General features: G+C 43.1%; 1 protein-coding gene across 2 annotated transcripts in view; it reads right to left on the reverse strand.

Annotated features, from left to right (window-relative positions):
• The window catches only part of NCMAP (non-compact myelin associated protein), a 45,546-nt gene extending 26,883 nt beyond the window's left edge, over window positions 1-18,663 (reverse strand). For both annotated transcript variants that reach the window (XM_074218110.1, XM_074218111.1), the window contains exon 1: window positions 18,580-18,663. The gene's annotated coding sequence lies outside the window, so the exon portion shown is untranslated. The remainder of the gene's footprint in view (window positions 1-18,579) is intronic.
• Between the last annotated feature and the right edge of the window lie 2,122 nt (window positions 18,664-20,785).

Consider the following 20,785-nt stretch of genomic DNA (forward strand, 5'->3'; position numbering starts at 1 on the left):
ATGGTCTAATCAAGACAGAGTCGCGTGGTACTAGCCCCATCTTAATTCTATATAAATTTGCTTAATGAAGCCCAAGAACATATTAGTGCCATGTGTCTCCCATTTATACTGGTGAAATGGATTTTTTAAATCCAACTATAAATTTCATCTCATTTGATTTGGTCTAGTATTCTATCCTGCCAATATCCTGAGCTGTCCTTTTCAAATTTGGGGGTCATCTGCCAATCTGATGAACATACCATTTCTGCTTTTATCTGAATCAGTTAAAAATTCAGCTAGAGCAAAGAGTCATGGACAGATGCATGAGGTATTCTAACTCCTTCCAAGGTAAGGCATTCATGACTACTGTCTGAGTCTAGCCACTGCTTTTCATCATCATAGATAGATATAGATAGATGGAAGGATGGAAGAAAGAAAGAAAGAAAGAAAGAAAGAAAGAAAGAAAGAAAGAAAGAAAGAAAGAAAGAAAGAAAGAAAGAAAGAAAGAAAGAAAGAAAGGAAGGAAGGAAGGAAGGAAGGAAGGAAGGAAGGAAGGAAGGAAGGAAAGAAGAAAGATGGGAAGGGAGAAAGGAGGAAAGGAAGGAAGAAGGAAAGAAAAAAGATTAATAATACTTGCTATGTACCAGACACCATAATAAGTGTTGGAAATACTTCAAGGAGGAAAAATAGATAATTGCTACTGCAAGGAGCTTACATTCTAATGGGGGTGGTAGCAATAAAACATATAGAAGGTAGCTGAAAAATGGGAGATGATCAAGGAGAGGGTAAAGTGGAAAAATCTGAAGAGTCAGGAGTAAAGTTGGGAGAGAAGTGAGCATGGAAATCTTGAACATTTCCTTAAATTTTGGATCTAAGTAGGAACTCATCAATTGAATTCGGGGATGGGGGTAGGGAAGAAAGTGGAAGGGAGCTATCCAGGGTGATAAGGCTACTGGAACAAGGCAGCTATGTGGTGGTCCCAGGCCCCTGAAGAGTACTGATGTTCTTCCCTGAATAATAATTTTTGTGACCCCATTTGGGGTTTTCTTGGCAAGAGCCTGGAGTGGTTTGCCAATTCCTTCTTCAGCTCATCTGACAGGTAAGAAAACTGAGGCAAAATAGGGTGACTTGACTTGTCCAGGGTCACACAGCTAGTAAATGTCTGAGACTGGATTTGAACCTGGGAAGAGGAGCCTTCTTGACTCCAGGCCTAATACTCTATCCAGTACACTGCCTTGCTCTCCTGTATTAGTGAACCTCACTTCTATTTGAGTTTGACACTACTAAACTAGAGCATTAGGGGGATGTGAGATGGTAAAATGGAAAGAGAACAGGACTTGGTGTCAGGATAATCTGAGTTTGAATTCAGCCTAAAGCAAATCACCTAGCCTTTTCCTGCCTCAGTTTCCTCCTCTATAAAATGAGGAAGTTGGAACACATGGCTTCTAAAGTCCCTTCCAATTCTAAATCTGTGATCCTATGGGATTCAGTAGGGGTAAATGTAAAGTTTTCTATTTGGCCTAAAAAATCAATTTCAAGAGTACAAGATAGACACCAATTCAGCTGAGGAAACTTTACTGTAGGGATTTCTAACCTCCTTGGAGATCAGCAAACTTATTTGAAAAACCATTTTGATATAATTGGATTCACTTTCTACTCCTGTATATTTTATGCATTTAAAAACATGATTCTGAGGAGGGGTTCACAGGCTTCACCAGACCGCCCAAGGGGCCACTGACACAAAAACTTCTAAGAGCTCCTGGCCTAGAGTTGTTAATAGATTGCCCAAAACTGGTTAATAGTGTGATATGGGAACTGAGAAAGCCAGTGTATCCTTTGGTTTCATTAAAAATGATAGATAAGGGAGCAGCTAGGTGGCACAGTGGATAGAGTACTGGCCCTGGAGTTAGAAGGACCTGAGTTCAAATCTGACCTCAGACACTTAGTAATTGCCTAGCTGGGTAACTTTGGGCAAGTCACTCTTAACCCCATTAGCTTAAATAAAAATAAATAAATAAATAAATAAATAAATAATGACAGACAATTGGGGCAGCTAGGTGGTGCAGTGGATAGGGCACCAGTTCTGGAGTCAGGAGGACTTGAGTTCAAATTTGACTTCAGATACTTAATGATTATCTAGTTGTATGACTTTGGGCAAATCACTTAACTCTGTTGCCTTGCCAAAAAAAAAAAAGATAGATAACTTTGAGACATGGGGGGTGGGAGTGGGGAGTGAGTGGGCCAAGAGGTCTTTTTCTTCCATGCTGGTCAAATCCCATTTGGAATGGTTTTCATTTATGGGTGTCACAGTTTGGGGGGGACCTTGATAAGCTGCAGTATACAAAGGCAGGCAACAAGAATGGTAAATAAAGGACCTACAGTTCATTTCAAATGGGGATCAACTGAAGGAACTGGGATTATTTAACTGGACAAAAGATGGGCAACTGCAAGGGCTGTCTCCAAGCAATCCAGGTAGCTTCATGAGGATCAGAAGTTAGTCCTGTCCTGCTTGTCCCATTGAGGGCAGAACAAAGAGCAATAGGTAGAAGTTGTAGAGAGGTAAGTTTAGGCTTGATCATAAGAATTTTTTAATAATGAAGAGCTGTCCCAAAGTGTCTCCCTGGGGAGGTTAGTGAGACCTCTCTGACGATCTTCAGGTGGAGGTTTGCTGACCATTTGTCAGGTGTATCAGAGAGGGATTTCTTTTTCAGGTCTTGGCTGGGCTAATTGACCCTTTGCATATCTCTAGGTGATACAGTGGATAGAACTCTGGGTAACATCTTTCTGAGTTCAAATCTGGTCTCTGACACTCATTAGCGGGTAACCTTGAGCTAGTCATTTCCCCCTGCCTCAGTTCCCTTATCTGTAAAATGAACTGGAGCAGGAAATGGCAAATCACTCCAGGATCTCTGCCAATGAGGTCACAAAGAATCAGATACGACTGAAATGACTGAATAACAATAACAACACATCTCTCCAGGACCAGTTCTGCCATCCTTTGCTTTCTCTGCCATCTTGTCCTTAGAATGTGGGCTCCTCTAGATCAGGAACTATCTCACTTTTGTCTTTGCAGAGCCTGCACATAGTAGGTATTTCAGAAATGTTGATCGACAGATAATTGCTCTCTCTCCTGCCTTCTTCCTTCATCTTCTGCCTCCAGCTCTTCTTCCTTTAGGTTCCCTCCTTGGATGGATGATCAGAGATAGAAGAATAAATGGCAAAGACCCCAGAGGGACCTTTCCAGCCTCACAGAAGAAACGGAGGGATCTAGCTGGCACCTGTTTTTTTTCCAAAATGAGTCAAAAAGCTTTAAAAAATCATACTAATGATGATTTCTTTCCTTTTCATTCTTGCCGTGTCAGCTTCTGGTTATGTAACTACTTCTTAGGGAGGTACCCCTTGGGGGCCTCCAGAAGGCAGAGCCCAGTGGTGACATAGATAAATATTATTCTGCTCTCTGCCCAGGGCTCCACGTTCCGGGCCTGAGCAAACACCACAACCCATAACATTCCCGGGACATCTCTCTCCTGGGGTTTGAGGAAAGGAGGTGGAGTTACATCTAGAGATGTAGGCTCTGACTGTCCCTGCTTTGAGACTTAAACATGGGGATGTCATAGGGCACCAGCTTGCCTCCTGGCTCCTGCCATGTCCCTACAGGCCTGATGCCCCAGCCTTCCCACCCCCTGCTTCCTGTCTGCTCTCCTGGGAGACCTTCAACCAAAGGAGCCCTTTGGGGAGCTCAGGGTCCTCAGAAAGGAGTGGAAAGCATCCTATTAGGAAATGGTTAAATAAGTCATAGTGCATGAGAGTAGTAAAATATGAAATAATGAATATGAAGAATACAGAGAAGCACAGAAGACGTGAACAGAGTCAAGAAATGGGGAGGAAAAGCAACAAAACAATCCATGATGAATGTTGTCTAATTATAATGATCAACCTTAATCCCTAAAGAAGAGATGAGAAGGTACCCTTGCCTAGAGAATACTACATATAATATCAGATTTTTTTTCAATATGTTGGTTAATTTTTCCTCCTTTTACATTTTGTTATGAGAGATGGCTCTGTAGAGGGGGGGGCCAAGGAAGAGAGATATATTAGGGTTACAATGTGGATAATATAAAAAAAAATGTCAGTAAAATATTTTTAATGGAAACTAAAAGGGTAGATGAGATTAGAAGACATAAAATGCCAACCACTGACTAAAAGCTCCTGTTGCCCGAGAGCTCTACTCAGCAATCATCTATAGAATGGACAGTTGTGGCTCCAGAGAGACATAGAGACCTCTGAGGTTTTTGTTCAATTGTGTCTGATTCTTCATGACCCCATTTCGGGGTTTCTTAATAAAGATACTGGAGATGCTTGCCTTTTTCTTCTCCATTCATTTAATAGTGACTTAACTGAGATAAATAAAGTGAAGTGATTTACCCAGGGTGACACAGGTAGGAAGTGTCTGAGACTGAATTTGAACTCAGGAAGATGAATCAGTCTGACTTGTAACAACTGCGTCACCTCGCTGCCTTGACTTCAGGGGTGGAGAGACTAGTTGTCCTCTCTCCCAGGTCTCCCCACCGGTGGTGGTAGCCACACCTGAGCCCCTGAGACCAAGAAACTCAACAATTACAGAGAAAGCCAGAGAATTCTAACATCACTGAATGGTAAAACTGGAGAGAAAAGGGAAACCTTAATCACTACTCTCATTTTAAAGATACAAAGACTGAGGTCAGGCAAAGCCAAAGAATCTCAGAGGACATTCAGAGGCTACTAAATCTTCCTAATAATCTCCTCCAAAGGATTCAATCTTTGCACAAACACCCCCCAGCAAAGGGTAGGCCACTGCCTCTGGAGGGAACTCAGGCCACTGGAAACAGCTCTTACTTAGCAAGCTTTTTCTGACATCTACTCACTACTCCTAATTCTTCCTTTTGAGGCCAGGCAGAACTAATCTAATAACTCCTCATTCACATGACAGCCCCAGAAATGCTAAAACAGAGAGGGGGCCCCTCCTAAATTTCCTCTTCTCCAAGCTATCTATCCCAGTTCCTTCCCACAGTCTTCATTCAGCATGAGACCCTAGAACCCACATCTGGTTGGGGTCAGTGGCACAGAGGATAGAGAACTGCTTTTTGGAGTGGTAGGACCTTGGTACCAACCTAGCTTTTCCACATACTCTTTATGTGACCTTGGACAAGTACAAATTTCTAAACCTCAGTTTTCTTGTTTATAAAACAAGGGGAAAGGACTAGCTTCGTATTTATGAACTTATGGAGCTTTAGCAATAACTTGGCTCTTTATTAAGCCCCTAATGAAAAAGTTTTCCCCTCCTCCTCTGAAAGACTATATATACTGAAGCATTTACCGAAAGTCAACTATGTTCTAAGCTGTACAGGGAGAACAGTTAATCCAGAAAAAATATGCCACATGGTCCTGCCCTCAAGGAGTTTATTGTCTTACTGGGGAGGGGAGCATTTGATTGACTAAAAAACAGCATACCAAATAAACAGTATTAGAAGGAGACCAAGAGAAGAAGGGGAAGAAAAAGAGCCTATCAGAGGAAAATGAGTCCTAGGGTTTTCTACCCAGGGTCACTCAGCATTGCCTCTACCATCATCCTATAAAGTAAAAAGACTTTAGCTCCAAGAACTGGGGAGAACTTTTAGTTTGTAGAAAAGGGGGGGGTATAAATGGCTCCAGGATGGAGTAGAGAAGAAAACTCAGGCACCAGGGGTCCAATTCTCCTTTCAGTGCTGCCATTTCACCATCTCTTAGGGAGGTAGTGGGCATTGTAGCATGATCAAAAGAGTCCTTCCCTATGAGAGTTAATATTCTAGGGGAGATGATGATGGTGCTAAGTGGAGATGAAGGTGATAGAAAAGATATCAAAAATTTTTAAACTAAAAATAAAAGAAAGGGGAAAAGAAATACTATAAGGATATGGAGTGATTTGCTTTCTGGTTGGGCTCTGCAAAGAACTCATTGGGAAAACACTTGCTAGCTAGCCTCTTTGGGTTTTCTCATCTGTAAAACCAGGGCTAATTATTCATGTCATGTCTCATGGGTGGCAAAGTTTATTGAGTGTTTCAAATCTGGTAAAAAAAAGTGTAATTTTCTTTCTTTTGTAAGTAATGAAATGTTGTCTTTACATATGTTAATTACAAACTCAGGAGAAAAGCCAGAAAGTTTGTCCTGCCCTCCTTATACTTTAATCCAGGAAAAGAGATATTATGCATTTTCTGGTAGAACAGATGGTATTGTATAAGGATGATATTCTCTGATGAGCAATTGTGCAGCCTAATAGACATATCTCCAAGGAGATTTAAGGATTCCCTTATGTTTCTGCTTGGGGTAATCATCTTGGATAGAAGGCTTTCATCTATAGAGTTAGAGAATAAACTTCTTGTCTAACATATTTTACTTTAACCCTGTATTATTAAGTTCTATAAAGGCTGGTCTAAGGCTCAGCTAAAAGGATGGAAAGGCTGTAAAAATGTAAGATGTATTCATGGAGGAGTGTACAATCTATGAATTACTGATGAGTTTCCCACCTCACTCTTTTCCCCATCTCACATTTTCTGAGGGGCTACCCCAAAGAACTGGGCAGAGCTGGAATGTAGGTGCTTGGTCAGCATATAGTTGGTTACAATGAGGCTAATCATAGCATCATCAGGGTTAGAATTAGAAAGGACCTTAGAAATTGCCTGATCTAATACTTCTATTTTACAGAGGAGGAAACTGAAACCCAGAGTGGTTAAGGAACTTGCCCCAAATCACAAAATTAGTAAGCCGCAGAAGCAGTCTCCAACTTCAAGCCTTCCTCTCCTCTCTAAACATTCATCATCAGATTTTCTATTAGTAGATGTCCACAGAGGACCCCTACAAAACCTAGTTGGGAACCTGTTGGACACTGGAGGGTGGTTTTATCTTATTAACACCATAGAAACTTTAGAACATTTCAAAACTCTTCTAATCTTGAGTTGCCTGAAGAGCATGGTAAGTAGCTTCAGGAAAATGAAGCTTAGTTCTCTATTCTGGTGATTCGTCCCCTGGACTGAGAAAAAAATGGCAGGCTTTATTCTGAATATCAGAACTAACCAGTTAGCTGTGTGTCTTAAGAAGCTGATCCCGCTAGTCCTCATTTATTTACCTATAAAATTAGGAAATTCTAATGACATGATCTCTGGAAAGAACCTGAAAACAGAGAATATCAGATATAGAGGGGAACCTGGAAGGGCTCTTAGAAATCCAGAATATGACAGCTTGGAGAGAAAATAGAATGCCAGAGCTAGAAACCAACTCAGAGAATGTGAAAGTTGGGAAGAATTCTTAGAATATAAAATGTCAAAACTGGAAGCAACCTTAGAACATGGAATGTTAGAACTAGAAACCAACTTAGAACAAAGAATGTGAAAATTAGAAAGAAATCTTAGAATATAGAATCTCAGAACTACCCCTTCCCTCCATCCTTTCCAGCGTTCTTACAAAAGTACTACTCCCTAGTACTTACACTTCCATTTGGTGACACTGACTTCTTGACTGTTCCATGAACAAGACTCTGATTCTGGGCTCCAGGTGTTTTTTCTGGCTATCTCCCATGCCTGGAAAGCTCTCCCCTCCACTTTACCTCCTGGCTTCCTTTAAGTCCCAACTAAAATCCCACTTTCTACAGAAAGCCTTCCCCAACCCCACTTAATTTCAGTGTCTTTGCTCTCCAATATTTCCTCTTAATCTCTCAATATCTTGTTTGTCAATAGTTGTTTGCATGTAGTCTCCTCCATTAGACTGCAAGCTCCTTGAGGGCAGGGACTACCTTTTGCCTCTCTCCCCAATGCTCAGTACATCAAGCATAGTGAATCCTTAATGATGATGATGATGATGTTGTTTGTTTTTCATTCTCAAGGAAGACCATGGCATCAGGGTGATGATGCCATGACAAGCAGGTGAATTGAATTTGAGTGAGGGGGGTTGTGCTATGGCACCAGTCTCACTTTTTCCTCTAGAGCCATTTGGGTTCAGTGGCAAGATATGAATCAGGTCAACTGGAGATGGACCTGGATGTGAGGCAAATCAGGGTTAAGAGACTTGTCCAAGAACATATTTAAAACTAGTGTGTGTCAAATGTCTGAGGCTGAATTTGAACTCAGATCAGTACTGGTAATCTATCCATTGAGCCACCTAGATGTTCAGGTGCTTAACAGATGCTTACTGAGTGACTGAAATGTCCAAGGATGAGATTGAGTAGGGGATCTGGGAGACCTCAGCTCTGAGAACTCTGGAGAAGACTTCCTTAAAAACCCTTAACATCTATGATTCTTAAATTTGAGGCTTACAACAGTTCTGTGAGGTACCTGCTGATGGCATTACTAACCTTATCTACAGATAAGGAAAATGAAGACTACATCTATTATTTGCCAGCTGTGAGAAGACCTTGGAAAGGTTCCTTCCTCCTCTGGATCTCAGTTTCTGCCTCTGTAAAGGAAAGGGGCTGCAGAAACCTCAGCCCCTTCTAGTTATAACCATGATGATCTTAGGGTCTCTCATACTCACTTGGGGAACTACTTAGTCCCCAGGGATAGAAGACATTTTGATCAGACTCTGAATGGAGAAAAGAGAGGAGAAGCGATAGCAGAAGCCAAACCAGTCACAGTCTTGGTGGGATGGGGAGAGGGGCTGTCAGCCCACAGTTCCCAGCTGCTTTGCCTCCAGTCAGACCCTTTTCCTGGGGTGTTATGATGGAGAACTGAGCCCTGATATCTGTCATGGGGGGGGGCTTCAGGGTCCTGGGAACAGGGCTCAGCATTTCCTTAAAACAAAGAGCAAGAAAGAGCTGGATCAGGCTCGGTAAGGGAAGCGTGGGTGTAAGGAGGGAAAGGGGGAGGGAGGAAGATGGACCAGGACTAAATCACCGGATCTGAGGGAGATGAAGGACCCAGAGGAAGAGGCAGGAAGAATCTCATGTTTCTCCTGGCTCTGGGAAACATTCCCGACTGCAAAGCATGTCAAAGGTTTTCCCTTGGGGTCATTTGCTTGTCCTCCCAGATCCTAGAATATCCCAGAATCATCAAATGTAGAGATAGAAGGTCCTTTAAACATAAAATCATCACAAAGTTGAGAGGACCCTTAGAACACAAAAGGTCAGAGCTGAGAGGGCCCTAAACACAGAAAATCAGAGCCTTAGAACATAGAATGTCAGAATTGGGAGAGCCCTTGGAACTCAGAAGATTAGAACTGAGAGGGCCTTTAGAACACAGAATGTCAGCACTGGGAGGACCCTAGAACACAAAAAGTAAGAATTGAGAGGAGCCTAAAACACAAAATATTAGAGCTAAACAGGACTCTTAGAACACAAAAAGTCAGAGGTGCAAGGGGTCTCAGAACATAAAATGTCAGAGCTGGAAGGGCACAGAATGTTAGAGCTGAGAGGTTCCATCATGTCCAAACTCTTCATCACTTCCTAGAACCAAAACTCTTTTTTGGTTGGAAGGTGGTTACCCTGATTCCCTGTTCTCACCCCCGCTCCCAGACACAACTTCTCTAGTTCTCTTAAGTTTTATTGATGCCTTTTTCTTCTATGTCATGCTCATTTCCAAATGCATTTCTTTTGCTCTCCTCTCCCCAGAAAGTTTTCCCTATTCAGCACAGCCACTGACCCCATATCTAATAGCACAGGAAACATTTCACACCTCCTCGCCCTTTCCCCCTCCCCCAATCTCCTCTGGGTCCAAGACTGGTCATTATAATGCACAACATTCTCTCTTGTGTTATCCCTTTTTTTGTTTACATCGTTGTAGCCATTCATTCAATAAGCATGGATTAATGACACTCAAGAGGTCAGGCATTAGAGGCAAAAAACACCAAAGCAAAACAGTCCTTGCTCTCATGGAGCCCATGTGCCACTGAGGAAAACCACAGAAAAATAAATATGAAACATATAGAAAGTAGATATAAAATCATTTCCAGGGTGTAAGGAGAGAGCATGAAGTAGGCAGTCATCAACACAGACTTTCTACAGGAAGCCTCACAAGTCCTGAACCCACAAGAAGGAGACTTAACTTCTTTTGGACTTAGAAGGTGAGAGCCTACTCCAGGCCTTTGAGAATCCAGGCCACATTTAGTGGTGGCAAGATAGACTGCGCTTGAAGAATTCAAGTCACTTGGTCTGGGTGACCTACATCCTCTAGTCCTGAAAGAATTGGCAGATGGAATACTGAGTCATTGTCAATGATCTTTGAAAGATCATGGAAATTAGGAGAGTTATCAGAAGATTGGAGAAGGGCAAATGTCCTAATTTTTGGGGGGGGGAGAGGAAGGGGAAAAAGAAGATAGTAGGAGAGAGACAGATAGACAAAGACAGACAGAGACAGAGAAGACAAAGTCTACCAACTACGAGTGATTATGGCTTCAATTCCTGGAAAAATTCTAGAAAGGATCATTAAAGAGATGATTGGGGAATCTCTAGAAAGGAAAGTAGTGGCTAAAAAGAGTCAATATTGCTTCATCAGTGGATAGTAGATAAGGAAGGAGGCTGTCAGCCCACAGTTCCCAGCTGCTTTGCCTCTGGTCAGACCCTTTCCCTGGGGTTTTATGATGGAGAACTGAGCCCTGATATCTATCACTATATCTGTGTGGATATAGTTTACCTGGGCTGTAATAATGCCTTTAAGCTTGAGCTATGTGGACTAGATAATTAGCCAGTCAGAGATTTAGACTCCAACTCAGAGTAGTCTAATGGTTGAGTATTCAGAATCAGTGCCACAGGAGGACTCCAGTAGAGTATTCCAGAGATTTGCATTTGATCTAGTGCTCTTTTACTTTTTTATCAGTAACATGGAGGATGGCATAATCATCCAGTTTGCAGATGTACAAGGCTGGAAGGGATAACTAACATACTGGATAACAGCTAAGATCCAAACGGATCTTATTAAGCTAGAACACTGAGCTGAAACTAAGATGAAATTCATTGGGAAAAATGCGAAGTCTTACACTAAGGTTCTAAAAAACCAATACTTCAAAAGTAAGATGGTAGAGATGTGGCTAGACAGTAACTGTTCTGAAAAGAATCTGGGAAAGGCTTGGTGGACCAGGAGCTCATGATGAGTCAGTGTTGTATGATATATGTGCAATCCTAGGCTGCATTGAGAAGAGCATCATAGTTTCCTAGGAAAAGGAAAATAAAAACCCTATTGTACTCTATGCTTGACAAATCACATTTCTATAATATTGCATTTATTTTAGGAGGTCATTGATGTTGAGATTTTTCCAGAATAAGGTAATCAGGAGAGTTCATGATACATGAGCAATTTTTTGAAGGAACCTAGGAACCTACTAGATTCAAGTCTGGGGCAGGACATGATGGTTGTCTTCAGGTATTTGAAAGTCCAACAAGCAATCTATTTTTTAATCCCAAAAAACTATTGGATGGAAGCTGTTAAAGAGTCAAATTTAGACTTAACATCTGGACAAATTTTTTTAACCATTAGAACTGACTCTGAAGACCTTAAAAGGTGATTGGGTTCCCCTTCCTTGGAAGTCTTCAAAAAGAGATTGGATGACCACTTATAGGGTACAATACAGAGAAGATTCTTTTCATCTCTGCATTGGACTAGAAGGGTCCTGTGATCCCTCCCACTTGTCAAATTCTGGTATGTGATTTATTAAAGTCTCTACTATTTGCCAGGCACTAGGAATACAAATACCCCTCCTACTACCCTTCCTCCCCCAAAGGAAACAATCCATCCTCTCCAGGAATGTTCATTCTATTGAAACGATGTCATATTATGTATATGATCTAAGAAGATTTCTGCCAAGAAAAATTTAGCAGTCTGCAGGCAACCTCGACTCAATTCAACTGAGTATTAAACACCAGCATTGTGTGAGGCATTGGAGATACAGAGGCAAAAATGAAACCATCTCTGCCTCTATGGATCTTATCTGTTATGAGTGGAATACAACATATACACACACATACATAAATACAAGTGAGGGGGAGGGTGTTAATCATTGGGGAAGGTCAAGGTGGGCAGATCAGAGGCTTTCCAGAGGAGACAAGATGAACTGAACCTTGAAGGAAGCTAGAGATTCTAGAAGTAGAGGCAAGGAGCAAGTACATTCCGGGGATGGGGGAGGAGATGTTCCCCAGTGAAGGAGTTCTGGCTCTAAAGTCAATCAAATAGCATTTAATATTATTACTCTTATTTATTATTATTATTATTAAGCACCTACTATGGGCTAGATACTGAGTTAAGCACAAGGGACTCAAAAAAGGCAAACAACAGCCCTGCCCTTCAGGATATCACAGTTTAAGGGAAAAGACAATATGCGATCATTATGTACAAACAAGATAAATACAGGATAAATTGGTAATAATCAGCAGAGGGAAGATACTAAGAGAAAGGTTTGAGGATAAAGATAATGAGTTCTGTTTTGGATGATCCTATTGAAGAATTCTCAAAGGCAGTGTTGCTAGAATGGAGCCCAGGAGAGAGACTAAAGTTGGATAATCTGCCCCCCTCCTATCTTTCCAGTCTTCTTACACATTTCCCTCCTCTTGACCCCTCTCTCACCCCACACATGTTTTTCAAGCTGGTGACACCAGTCTCTTTGTTGTTCCTTAAAAAGACCCTCCATCTCCCATCTTTGGGCATTTTCATCGACTGTCCTCCATATCTCTCCTTCTTCATCTGTTTCCTGCCTTTTCAGTATTCTTTCAAGTGTCTGCTAAAAGTCTCACCTTCTTTCCTGATCCCCCTTAATACTGGTGCTTTCCCTGTGATGATTCTATGTTATCCTGGATATATTGGCACAGGGAAGAGGGTGCTGGATCTGGAGTCAGGAAGAAGTGAGTTCAAATTTAGACCCAGACACTTACTAGCTGTGTGACTCTGGGCAAGTCATTTAACCCTTTTTGTTTTAGCTTTCTGTAAAATGAGTTGGAGAAAGAAATGGCAAATCATGCCAGTATCTTTACAAAGAAAACCCTAAATGATGTCACAAAGAGTTGGGCATGATGGGAAACAATAGAATGACAACAAAACTTGCAACAGATTCAGATGCTGGTGAGGAAAATACTTCATAAAAAGCTATGTGAATTGTTGTTTTATTATGTGATCATAGGTTTAGAGCTGGAAGGGACCTCAGGTCCATTCCCTCATTTTATAGATGAAGGAACTAAGGCTTAAGGAGGAATAAGGAGGTCTGGAAAGGTAGGCAGGAGAAAATGAAAAAGTATTTACTAAAGGCTTACTATTGTCTAAGCATGGGACTAAATGGCTGGGAATATAAAGAGAAAAGACAGATCCTCAAGAAGTTTACTCTCTGAAGAGGAGAGATACACATATAAGGTAGTGGTGACTGGGAAGGGATGTTTGGGTTTGGAAAGATTGGAAGATGGTAAATGGGGCCTTAGGGAAATAGGTTAACACATTCTTAGAAGAAATTATGGTGGCCTTGATTTGATTATGGTTTCTGGACAGGATAGAGAAAGAATGGGGATCAGGGTCACCCAGGGATTCAAATGCAGTTCCCCGTCTCCTTTTTACTAGATTCCATTGCCTCCAGCCCACCATCTTGCCAAAGGTCACTCCTCAGTCCAATGGATGCGCACTCTTCCAAGTAGGGATTGGCCCCTTGCAGAAGTTCCAGCACCTCCATGGGCCCCCTGCCTCCCTCCCAAGAGCACAGGTGCCAGGGAAACCAGCCATTCCCCAGATTGCTCAACAAACCAGGTGTGCACAGTCCAGCCAAAGAGGCCACGTAGGGGCAGCCAGGCAGGGCTGCAGAAAGAACAGACCCCTCTGTTTCGGAGATTGGCAAAGCCTCATGCTTCTTCCTCAGGCAAAACAGCAGCTAACTTCCCTCGGGGACCTTGGAAACCGCATGGAAGGCTCAGCTTCCCCAGATTTCTCTCCAGTTCTACTCCAAAGGATTGGGCTGGGCTGTGGGGCCCCATCTTTACCAGTTTCCCACTGAAACTCAGCAATTCATATACACTGCTTGGCAGGTACCTCAGCACTACCTTAGGTGCCTTGTTCCCATTTTAACCCCTCCCCCAGATCAAAACTGCTCCACACAGGTAACCATGGGCAAGTCACTTTCTATCACCAAGACTCAGTTTCTCAAAAAGTTACTTCTAAGTTTTCTTCAAACTCTAAATCCATTGATTCTCTTGGTATGTAGGATACAGCTCTCTGGTATGATCATAAAGTATTTAGCCTGATATTTATCCAGATGATCTACCCTGAAGAGTTAACATTAAACAACTTGGAAAAAGATTGAATACAGAATTCTTGTCCTGGATGCCTACGATTAAGACCCAGATGAGTAGACTAGACTTGATTTTAGAATCTCCAGGAGCCCTCTTCCTAATGACACTGTTCCAATGCCTCTTCTGCCTCTATAATCCTCAGAGATTTCAAATTTCACTTGAGATAAGATATAAGAGGTGATAAATGGGCACTAAAGGAGAGGCTTGGGGTGTCAAATACTGATTCCTATAAAATTCAGGAGTCCAGGTTTGCAGAGTTAAGGAGTTCCCAGAGAATTCCGGTTTTGGGAAGTCCCTTGAAGATCATTTAGCCCAATCTGTTCATTTTGGAGATGAATAATCTAAGAGGGAAAACGAATTGCAGAAGGTTGCCCAGCAAACCAGTAACAATGCCAGGATAAATATCTAAGGAATACTGACTCTCCTTTCCTTTCTTTTTTCCCCTTTAACTCATATACTCCTCCTCTTCCAAATTCTGCTCCTCACTAATTCAAGCTATGTACGACCTTGGACAAATCATTCTTTTTCTTCCCGACCTCATTTTTTCTCATCCTGCAAAAGAATAGACCTGGATCTGTCATTTCTGCATTCTTTTCACCATTCTTTAAGCATAGTGCCTTTTTGGCAGTCAGTCAATACATTTTTATTTAATGGGGACTATGTTTAACCTATATCAGATTACTACCTGTCAAGGAGATGGGGGGAGGGGATGGAGAGAGGAAGAAAACTGTGGAATTCAAAATCTTACAAAAATGGATGTTGAAAACTATCTTTACATGTAATTGGAAAAATAAATTTATTTTAAAAAAAAGAATTGGAAAATTGTAATTGGAAAATAAACAAATTAATTTTTTTAAAAAGAAAGCAAAAAATATTTATTTAGTACCTACTATGTGCTGAGCCTGAATGAATATCTTTGATTGCTGATTGGAATAGGTAACCTCAAGTTCCCTTCCAGCTCCAAAGTTCTATTCTTTGATCCTAAGTCCTTCTAAGTGAGCCTCAACAGAAAAGTAAATTCAGAACTCAGTAACACTTAATGCCTCTGCCACCTTCCCTTGGGATGGATGACCCCATGGAAGCATCTTACCCAGGGAAGAAGTAAGAGCATGGGAGGGGCTGTTGACACTTGACCTTGACCTTGTATCATGTATTACTGTATATTTAGAGTTCCTGAAGCAGGTGCCATATTCCTTTACTAGAGTGGAACCTGTATGAGATCAGGTTCTTTTACTACCTAAACTTCCTCTGAAAGTATTTATCTTTGTATACAGTAGGCACTTACTATATATTGAATGAATGAGCAAGCATTTATTAAGTGTTTACTATATTTCAAACACTGTGTGAAGGGCTGGGGATACTAATCCAAAAATGAAACAGCTCCTGACCTCAAAGTGCTTACATTCTAATAGATAGTAATAAGGGACTGGTTACCAGAGAGGAGAGTTGTAATCCTCAGGAATGATAAGTGAAGAACAAAAGGGGATTAATTGACTTGCCCTTTTACTACTTTTAACAGCAGGAGCCTAGCTTGCAAGGGGGAGAGCAGAAGGCAGAATCCAATCCTGGGGGAAGTCTTTGATATTTACACACACACACACACACACACACACACACACACACACACACACACACACACACACCGCCCTCTCAGACTGGGACAGGTAGGAAGCACTTTCCCAACACCTCAATCACTCAATATATGAGTGATTTCCAACATAGAGTGACATCTTAGCAGAGGTAGTGGGTTGCCTATGGTCTTAACCATTAACTCCTGCCCTCCCTTCTATTAAGCACCAACTAAAGAGAAGGAAGAGGATATGAGAATGAGGTGAGGAAGTGGGCAGAAGGGGAAGTGGACAGCCAGCAATGAGGATATTAGGACCTAGAATATTAGAGTCAAGAGGAACCTTAGAAGTCCTTATTTATGTCCCATATTTTAGTCAGAAAATAGATTTGACTGGGAGAGAGAGAACACTGCATTTGGATACTGAGCACCTAGGACTGCCTTCTGTTTTTTTACCTGGTTGACTTTGGCTAATTCATTTCCCTTTCCTGAGCCTCAGTTTTTTGTTTTTTGTTTTGCTTTTAGTCATTTCAGTCATGTCTGACTCTTTATGATCACTTTTTGGGTGTTTTCTTGACAAAGATACTGAAGTAATTTGCCATTTCCTTCTCCAGTTCATTTGACAGATGAGGAAACTGAGGCAAACAGGGTAAAGTGACTTGCTCAGCTTACACAACTAAATGTGTCTGAGGCCACATTTAGATTCAGGTCTTTCTGACTCCTGGGGCAAGCACTGTACAGTTTACTATTCTATAAAAAAATTGCAGGGAAGAATACTTCCCTAGTGTTGGGAAATGCTTCTTAGGTGAACATGAACAGTTGCCAGTTATCATCTTTCCCAAAATTTCTTATATTCTTATATTTCTTATAGTAAGGTGGGCTTTATACTCTTAATATACTGTGATTTCATTGACTTAATAGAAGAAACTCCCATGGATCAGCAGTTGCTTTGCAATCTACAGTTTTAGAGAACTGCCTGAGGAACCAAGGGATGGATCCATTGATCCAAGATTACCAAGGTAATCTTTAAGGAAAGTGGGACTCACACCAGGGTCTTCCTTCTTCTCAGCTGATTCTTGATATGCTGTCTCCCCATCCCTGTTTTCAAAGGGGGACACAGTCTCCCAGGGTCCATTAGACTTATTCTCAGGAATTCTGAGCTGGGACAGATTGTCAGAGCTGGAAGTGGTTTCAGAACATAGAAAATCAAAGTTGTAAGACAGTCTTAGAACAAAGGCTGGGACTTGAAGGAACCTTAAAAAAAACCATTGAGTATCAAAGCTGGAAGGGACCTTAGAACATAGAATGTCAGAGTTGGAAAGGGACCTTAGAATGTAAAATGTGTTGGGAAAAGACCCTCTAACAGAATATTAAGAGTTGTTAACTAGTCCAACTCCCTAACCTAAGATTTCACAGAAGATTAATAGCAGATCACTATTCAGATTCCTATCTGGGCTCTTGCAGCCAGGACACTTTCCTCTACCCAGAAGAACTGGCTTCACAAGGGTTTTTATCAGATGGAGGGGCACCACAGTGGACAGACCACTGGATTTGTCAGTGACCCTGGGTAAGTCACTTCACTCTGTTTGTCTCAGTTTGTCTCAGAATTGGCAAAAAGTTCCTGTATCTCTACTAAGAAAATTCCAAAAGAAGTCAGGAGAATTGTCTTCACAAGAGTTTTTAATCAGTGGACAGACTACTGGACCTGAAGTCAGGAAGACATCTTCTGGAGTTCAAATCTAGTTTCAGACACTTACTTACTGTGTGACCCTGGGCAAGTCACTTCACCCTGTTTGCCTCAGTTTTCTTAAATGTAAAATGAGCTGGAGAAGGAAATGGCAAACGGCTCCAATATCTCTGCCAAGAAAGTCCCAAATGGGATTAGGATTTGGACAGGACTGCTACAACCATCACGGGAAATAAAGTGTCTTTATCCCCATTTTCCAGAGACAAATGTGGCCCAGTAAAATGAGGAGGTAGAAGGGTGGGAGAACCCAGATTTTCCTCCTTTCTACTGTTTCCTCAATTGCAAAAAGAGAATCCTACTTGCTCTGCATACCTCAAGGGCTTGTTGCCAGGAGCACAAGCGGGAGAGATTATTAGTTTACTAGGCTATTAGGTTACTTCCCATTTAGGTGTTTGGGAGGGAGGAGGGCAGATTATTTTGGTTTTGGTTTATTGGGGAGTTCCCCTACTTCCTAGGTGTTTTGGGGGGCAGATTATGGCATTTTAGTTTACTGGGGAGTTCAGCCACTTCCCACCTAGGTGTTTGGGAGGCAGAGGGGGCATCCTATGGGACGTATCTCCGCATCTGGAAAATGAGGGGTTTGGGCCAGATCAAGGTCCTTTCCAGCAATCTGAGATCCCAGTGCGGTCCTCTGAGGAAGCCGGTGCGGAAGCCCGGGTCGATTCAGCAGATGATCGGTAAATGATTACTCGATCCCAGACCCGGTACAAGACACAGGCAGGGATGAGCCCACCCCGGCCTCGAGGAGCAGGATCGCGAGTGGGATCTCAGAGTTTTCTTTGGGGGGAGGGGGAAGTGGGGGGATGGAGACCCTGGAGAGGGACAGGAAAAAGTCTGAAAGAAGGACTCGAAATCAAGTTCTCGGCCCCCGCCCCGCAGCCCCGGTCCATGTTGGCTGGTCCCGGGGGGCTCCCGCGGCTGCCTCTGAAGGCTGCTCTGCCCCCTCAGAGCCCGCGGGCGCCCGGCAGTCCCCGGCGGCTCGTGCCCCGATGCCCCCGGCTGAGGCGCCCGGAGCCCGCTGCCCCTTACCTCGTCCGGCCTCGGGCCCCGCTCACCAGCTCCCCGGCCGGACGGCCATGGCCGTCCCGAGTCCGCCGCGGCGCTCCGGGCTGGGTCCCGCCGGACCCCGCTCAGCCCCGCGCCCCTCGCCCCGCAGCCCGCTGCCCTGCCCGCTGGCCGGGCGGAGCGCAGGTGATGCCCCTGAGGGGCGGGCGCACTGGGGCCGCGCCCCCTCCTCCGGCCCCACGCTCCCAGAGGGGCTGTCCCACCCTGCCCGGCCGCGCCAGGTGGCCGGGGGGGACCTCAGTCCGCAAGACCGGGGCGCCTCCCCGTGGTCACCTGGCGACTCTCCCCGGGTCGGGGTCCCCCAAGCCCACCTCAACTCCCTAGCTGGAGGACCGAGTCCTCAGCTCCGGCCTTCCTGCCTTAAAAACAGGGGTCCTAGACTCCAATGGACCTTAAGGGATGCCCGGATCCAACGTCCCTATTACGTTGGCTCCCCCAGTTTATAGGGGAAACTGAGCCCAGAGCGGGCAGGGTCACAGAGGAGTAGCCTTTGTCTCCAGATGCTGCCCCAAGGTTTTAGCCCTAGTCCACCCCTCCGAGACAAAGGGCTTCTCCAAGCAGGCCCTCGCTCCCTGCGCAATCTGGAGATGCTGTGGCGGGAGGGGCCTGCGCCCAGAGCCCGATTCCGCTTCTCTTGAGGGTGACATTTGAGCCCAGCAAAACGAGAACTCTGACCCCGAGAGCTGAGACCTTTCTTTAATATCTTATTTTATCTGTCCAATTACAGCTATTTTTCATCTAGTAGCATATTTATAAGTTCCGCATTTGTCTGCCACCCTCCCTTCCCACCCCCTTCCCCTCAGCGGGGGAATAGAGCTGTTCATTTGGGTTTAACCTGTTCACCTGGTAGCCAGTTTGTGTATGAGGAGCTCGGATTAAGGGGGAAGAAGGAAGACCATGGCATGGGAAGGAAAAGCAGAAGAGAAGTTTGGAAAAAATGAACATAGTATGCATTCAGATTCTGTGCGGCTTTGTTTGCTTGTTGTTTTGTTTTGTTTTGTTTCCCTTTGGATGTGGATGGTGTTGTCCATAACGGATCTCCTGCACTGCCCTAGTTCTCAGAGCTGCTGAGAGGAGCGACTTCCAGCTGCTAGTCAGTTCAGGATGTTGGGGATGTGCACTCTGTTCTCCTAGCTTTGCTCCCTGCCCTTGGCATCAGTTAGTGTAATTCTTTCTTCACTAAACTCCAACCACTTCTAGTTTTTTTCTTTCTTTCTTTTCTTTTCTTTCTTTCTTTCTTTCTTTCTTTCTTTCTTTCTTTCTTTCTTTCTTCCTTCCTTCCTTCCTTCCTTCCTTCCTTCCTTTCTTTCTTTTTCTTTTTCCTTCTTTCTTTCTTTCTTTCTTTCTTTTTTCCTTCCTTCCTTCTTCCTTCCTTCCTTTCTTTCTTTCTTTCTTTCTTCTTTCTTTCTTTCTTTCTTCCTTCCTTCCTTCCTTTCTTTCTTTCTTTTTCCTTCCTTCCTTCCTTCCTTCCTTCCTTCCTTCCTTCCTTCTTTCTTTCTTTCTTTCTTTCTTTCTTTCTTTCTTCTTTCTTCCTTCCTTCTTTCTTTCTTTCTTTCTTTCTTTCTTTCTTTCTTTCTTTCTTTTTTCCTTCCTTCCTTCCTTCCTTCTTTCTTTCTTTCTTTCTTTCTTTCTTTTTTCCTTCCTTCCTTCCTTCCTTCTTTCTTTCTTTCTTTCTCTTTCTTTGTTTCTTTGTTTCTTCCTTCCTTCCTTCCTTTCTTTCTTTCTTTCTTTCTTCTTTCCTTCCTTCCTTCCTTCCTTCCTTCCTTCCTTCCTTCCTTCCTCCCTCCCTTCCTTTCTTTCTCTTTCTCTCTCTTTCTCTCTTTCTCTCTCTCTTTCTTTCTTTCTCTCTTCCTTTCTTTTCTCTCTCTCTCTTTCTTTCTTCTTCTTTGTTTCTTTCTTTCTTTGCAGAGAAATAGGGTTAAGTGACTTGCCCAAGGTCACACAGCTAAGTATTAAACATTTGAGGCTGGATTCAGGTCCTTTAGACTCCAGGGCCAGTGCTCACCTAACTGTCCTGTTCCCCCCCCCCCCCACACACACACTCTTGGTTTCTTATAGAGTAATAGTACTCAATAACAATCATATACCATAACTTGTTCAGCCATTCCCAATTGATGGGCCTCTCTTCAATTTCCAATTCTTGGCCACTACAGAAAGAGCTGCTATAAAA

The sequence above is a fragment of the Macrotis lagotis genome, chromosome 1, assembly GCF_037893015.1.
Source record: "Macrotis lagotis isolate mMagLag1 chromosome 1, bilby.v1.9.chrom.fasta, whole genome shotgun sequence".
Classification (NCBI taxonomy): Eukaryota; Metazoa; Chordata; class Mammalia; order Peramelemorphia; family Peramelidae; genus Macrotis; species Macrotis lagotis.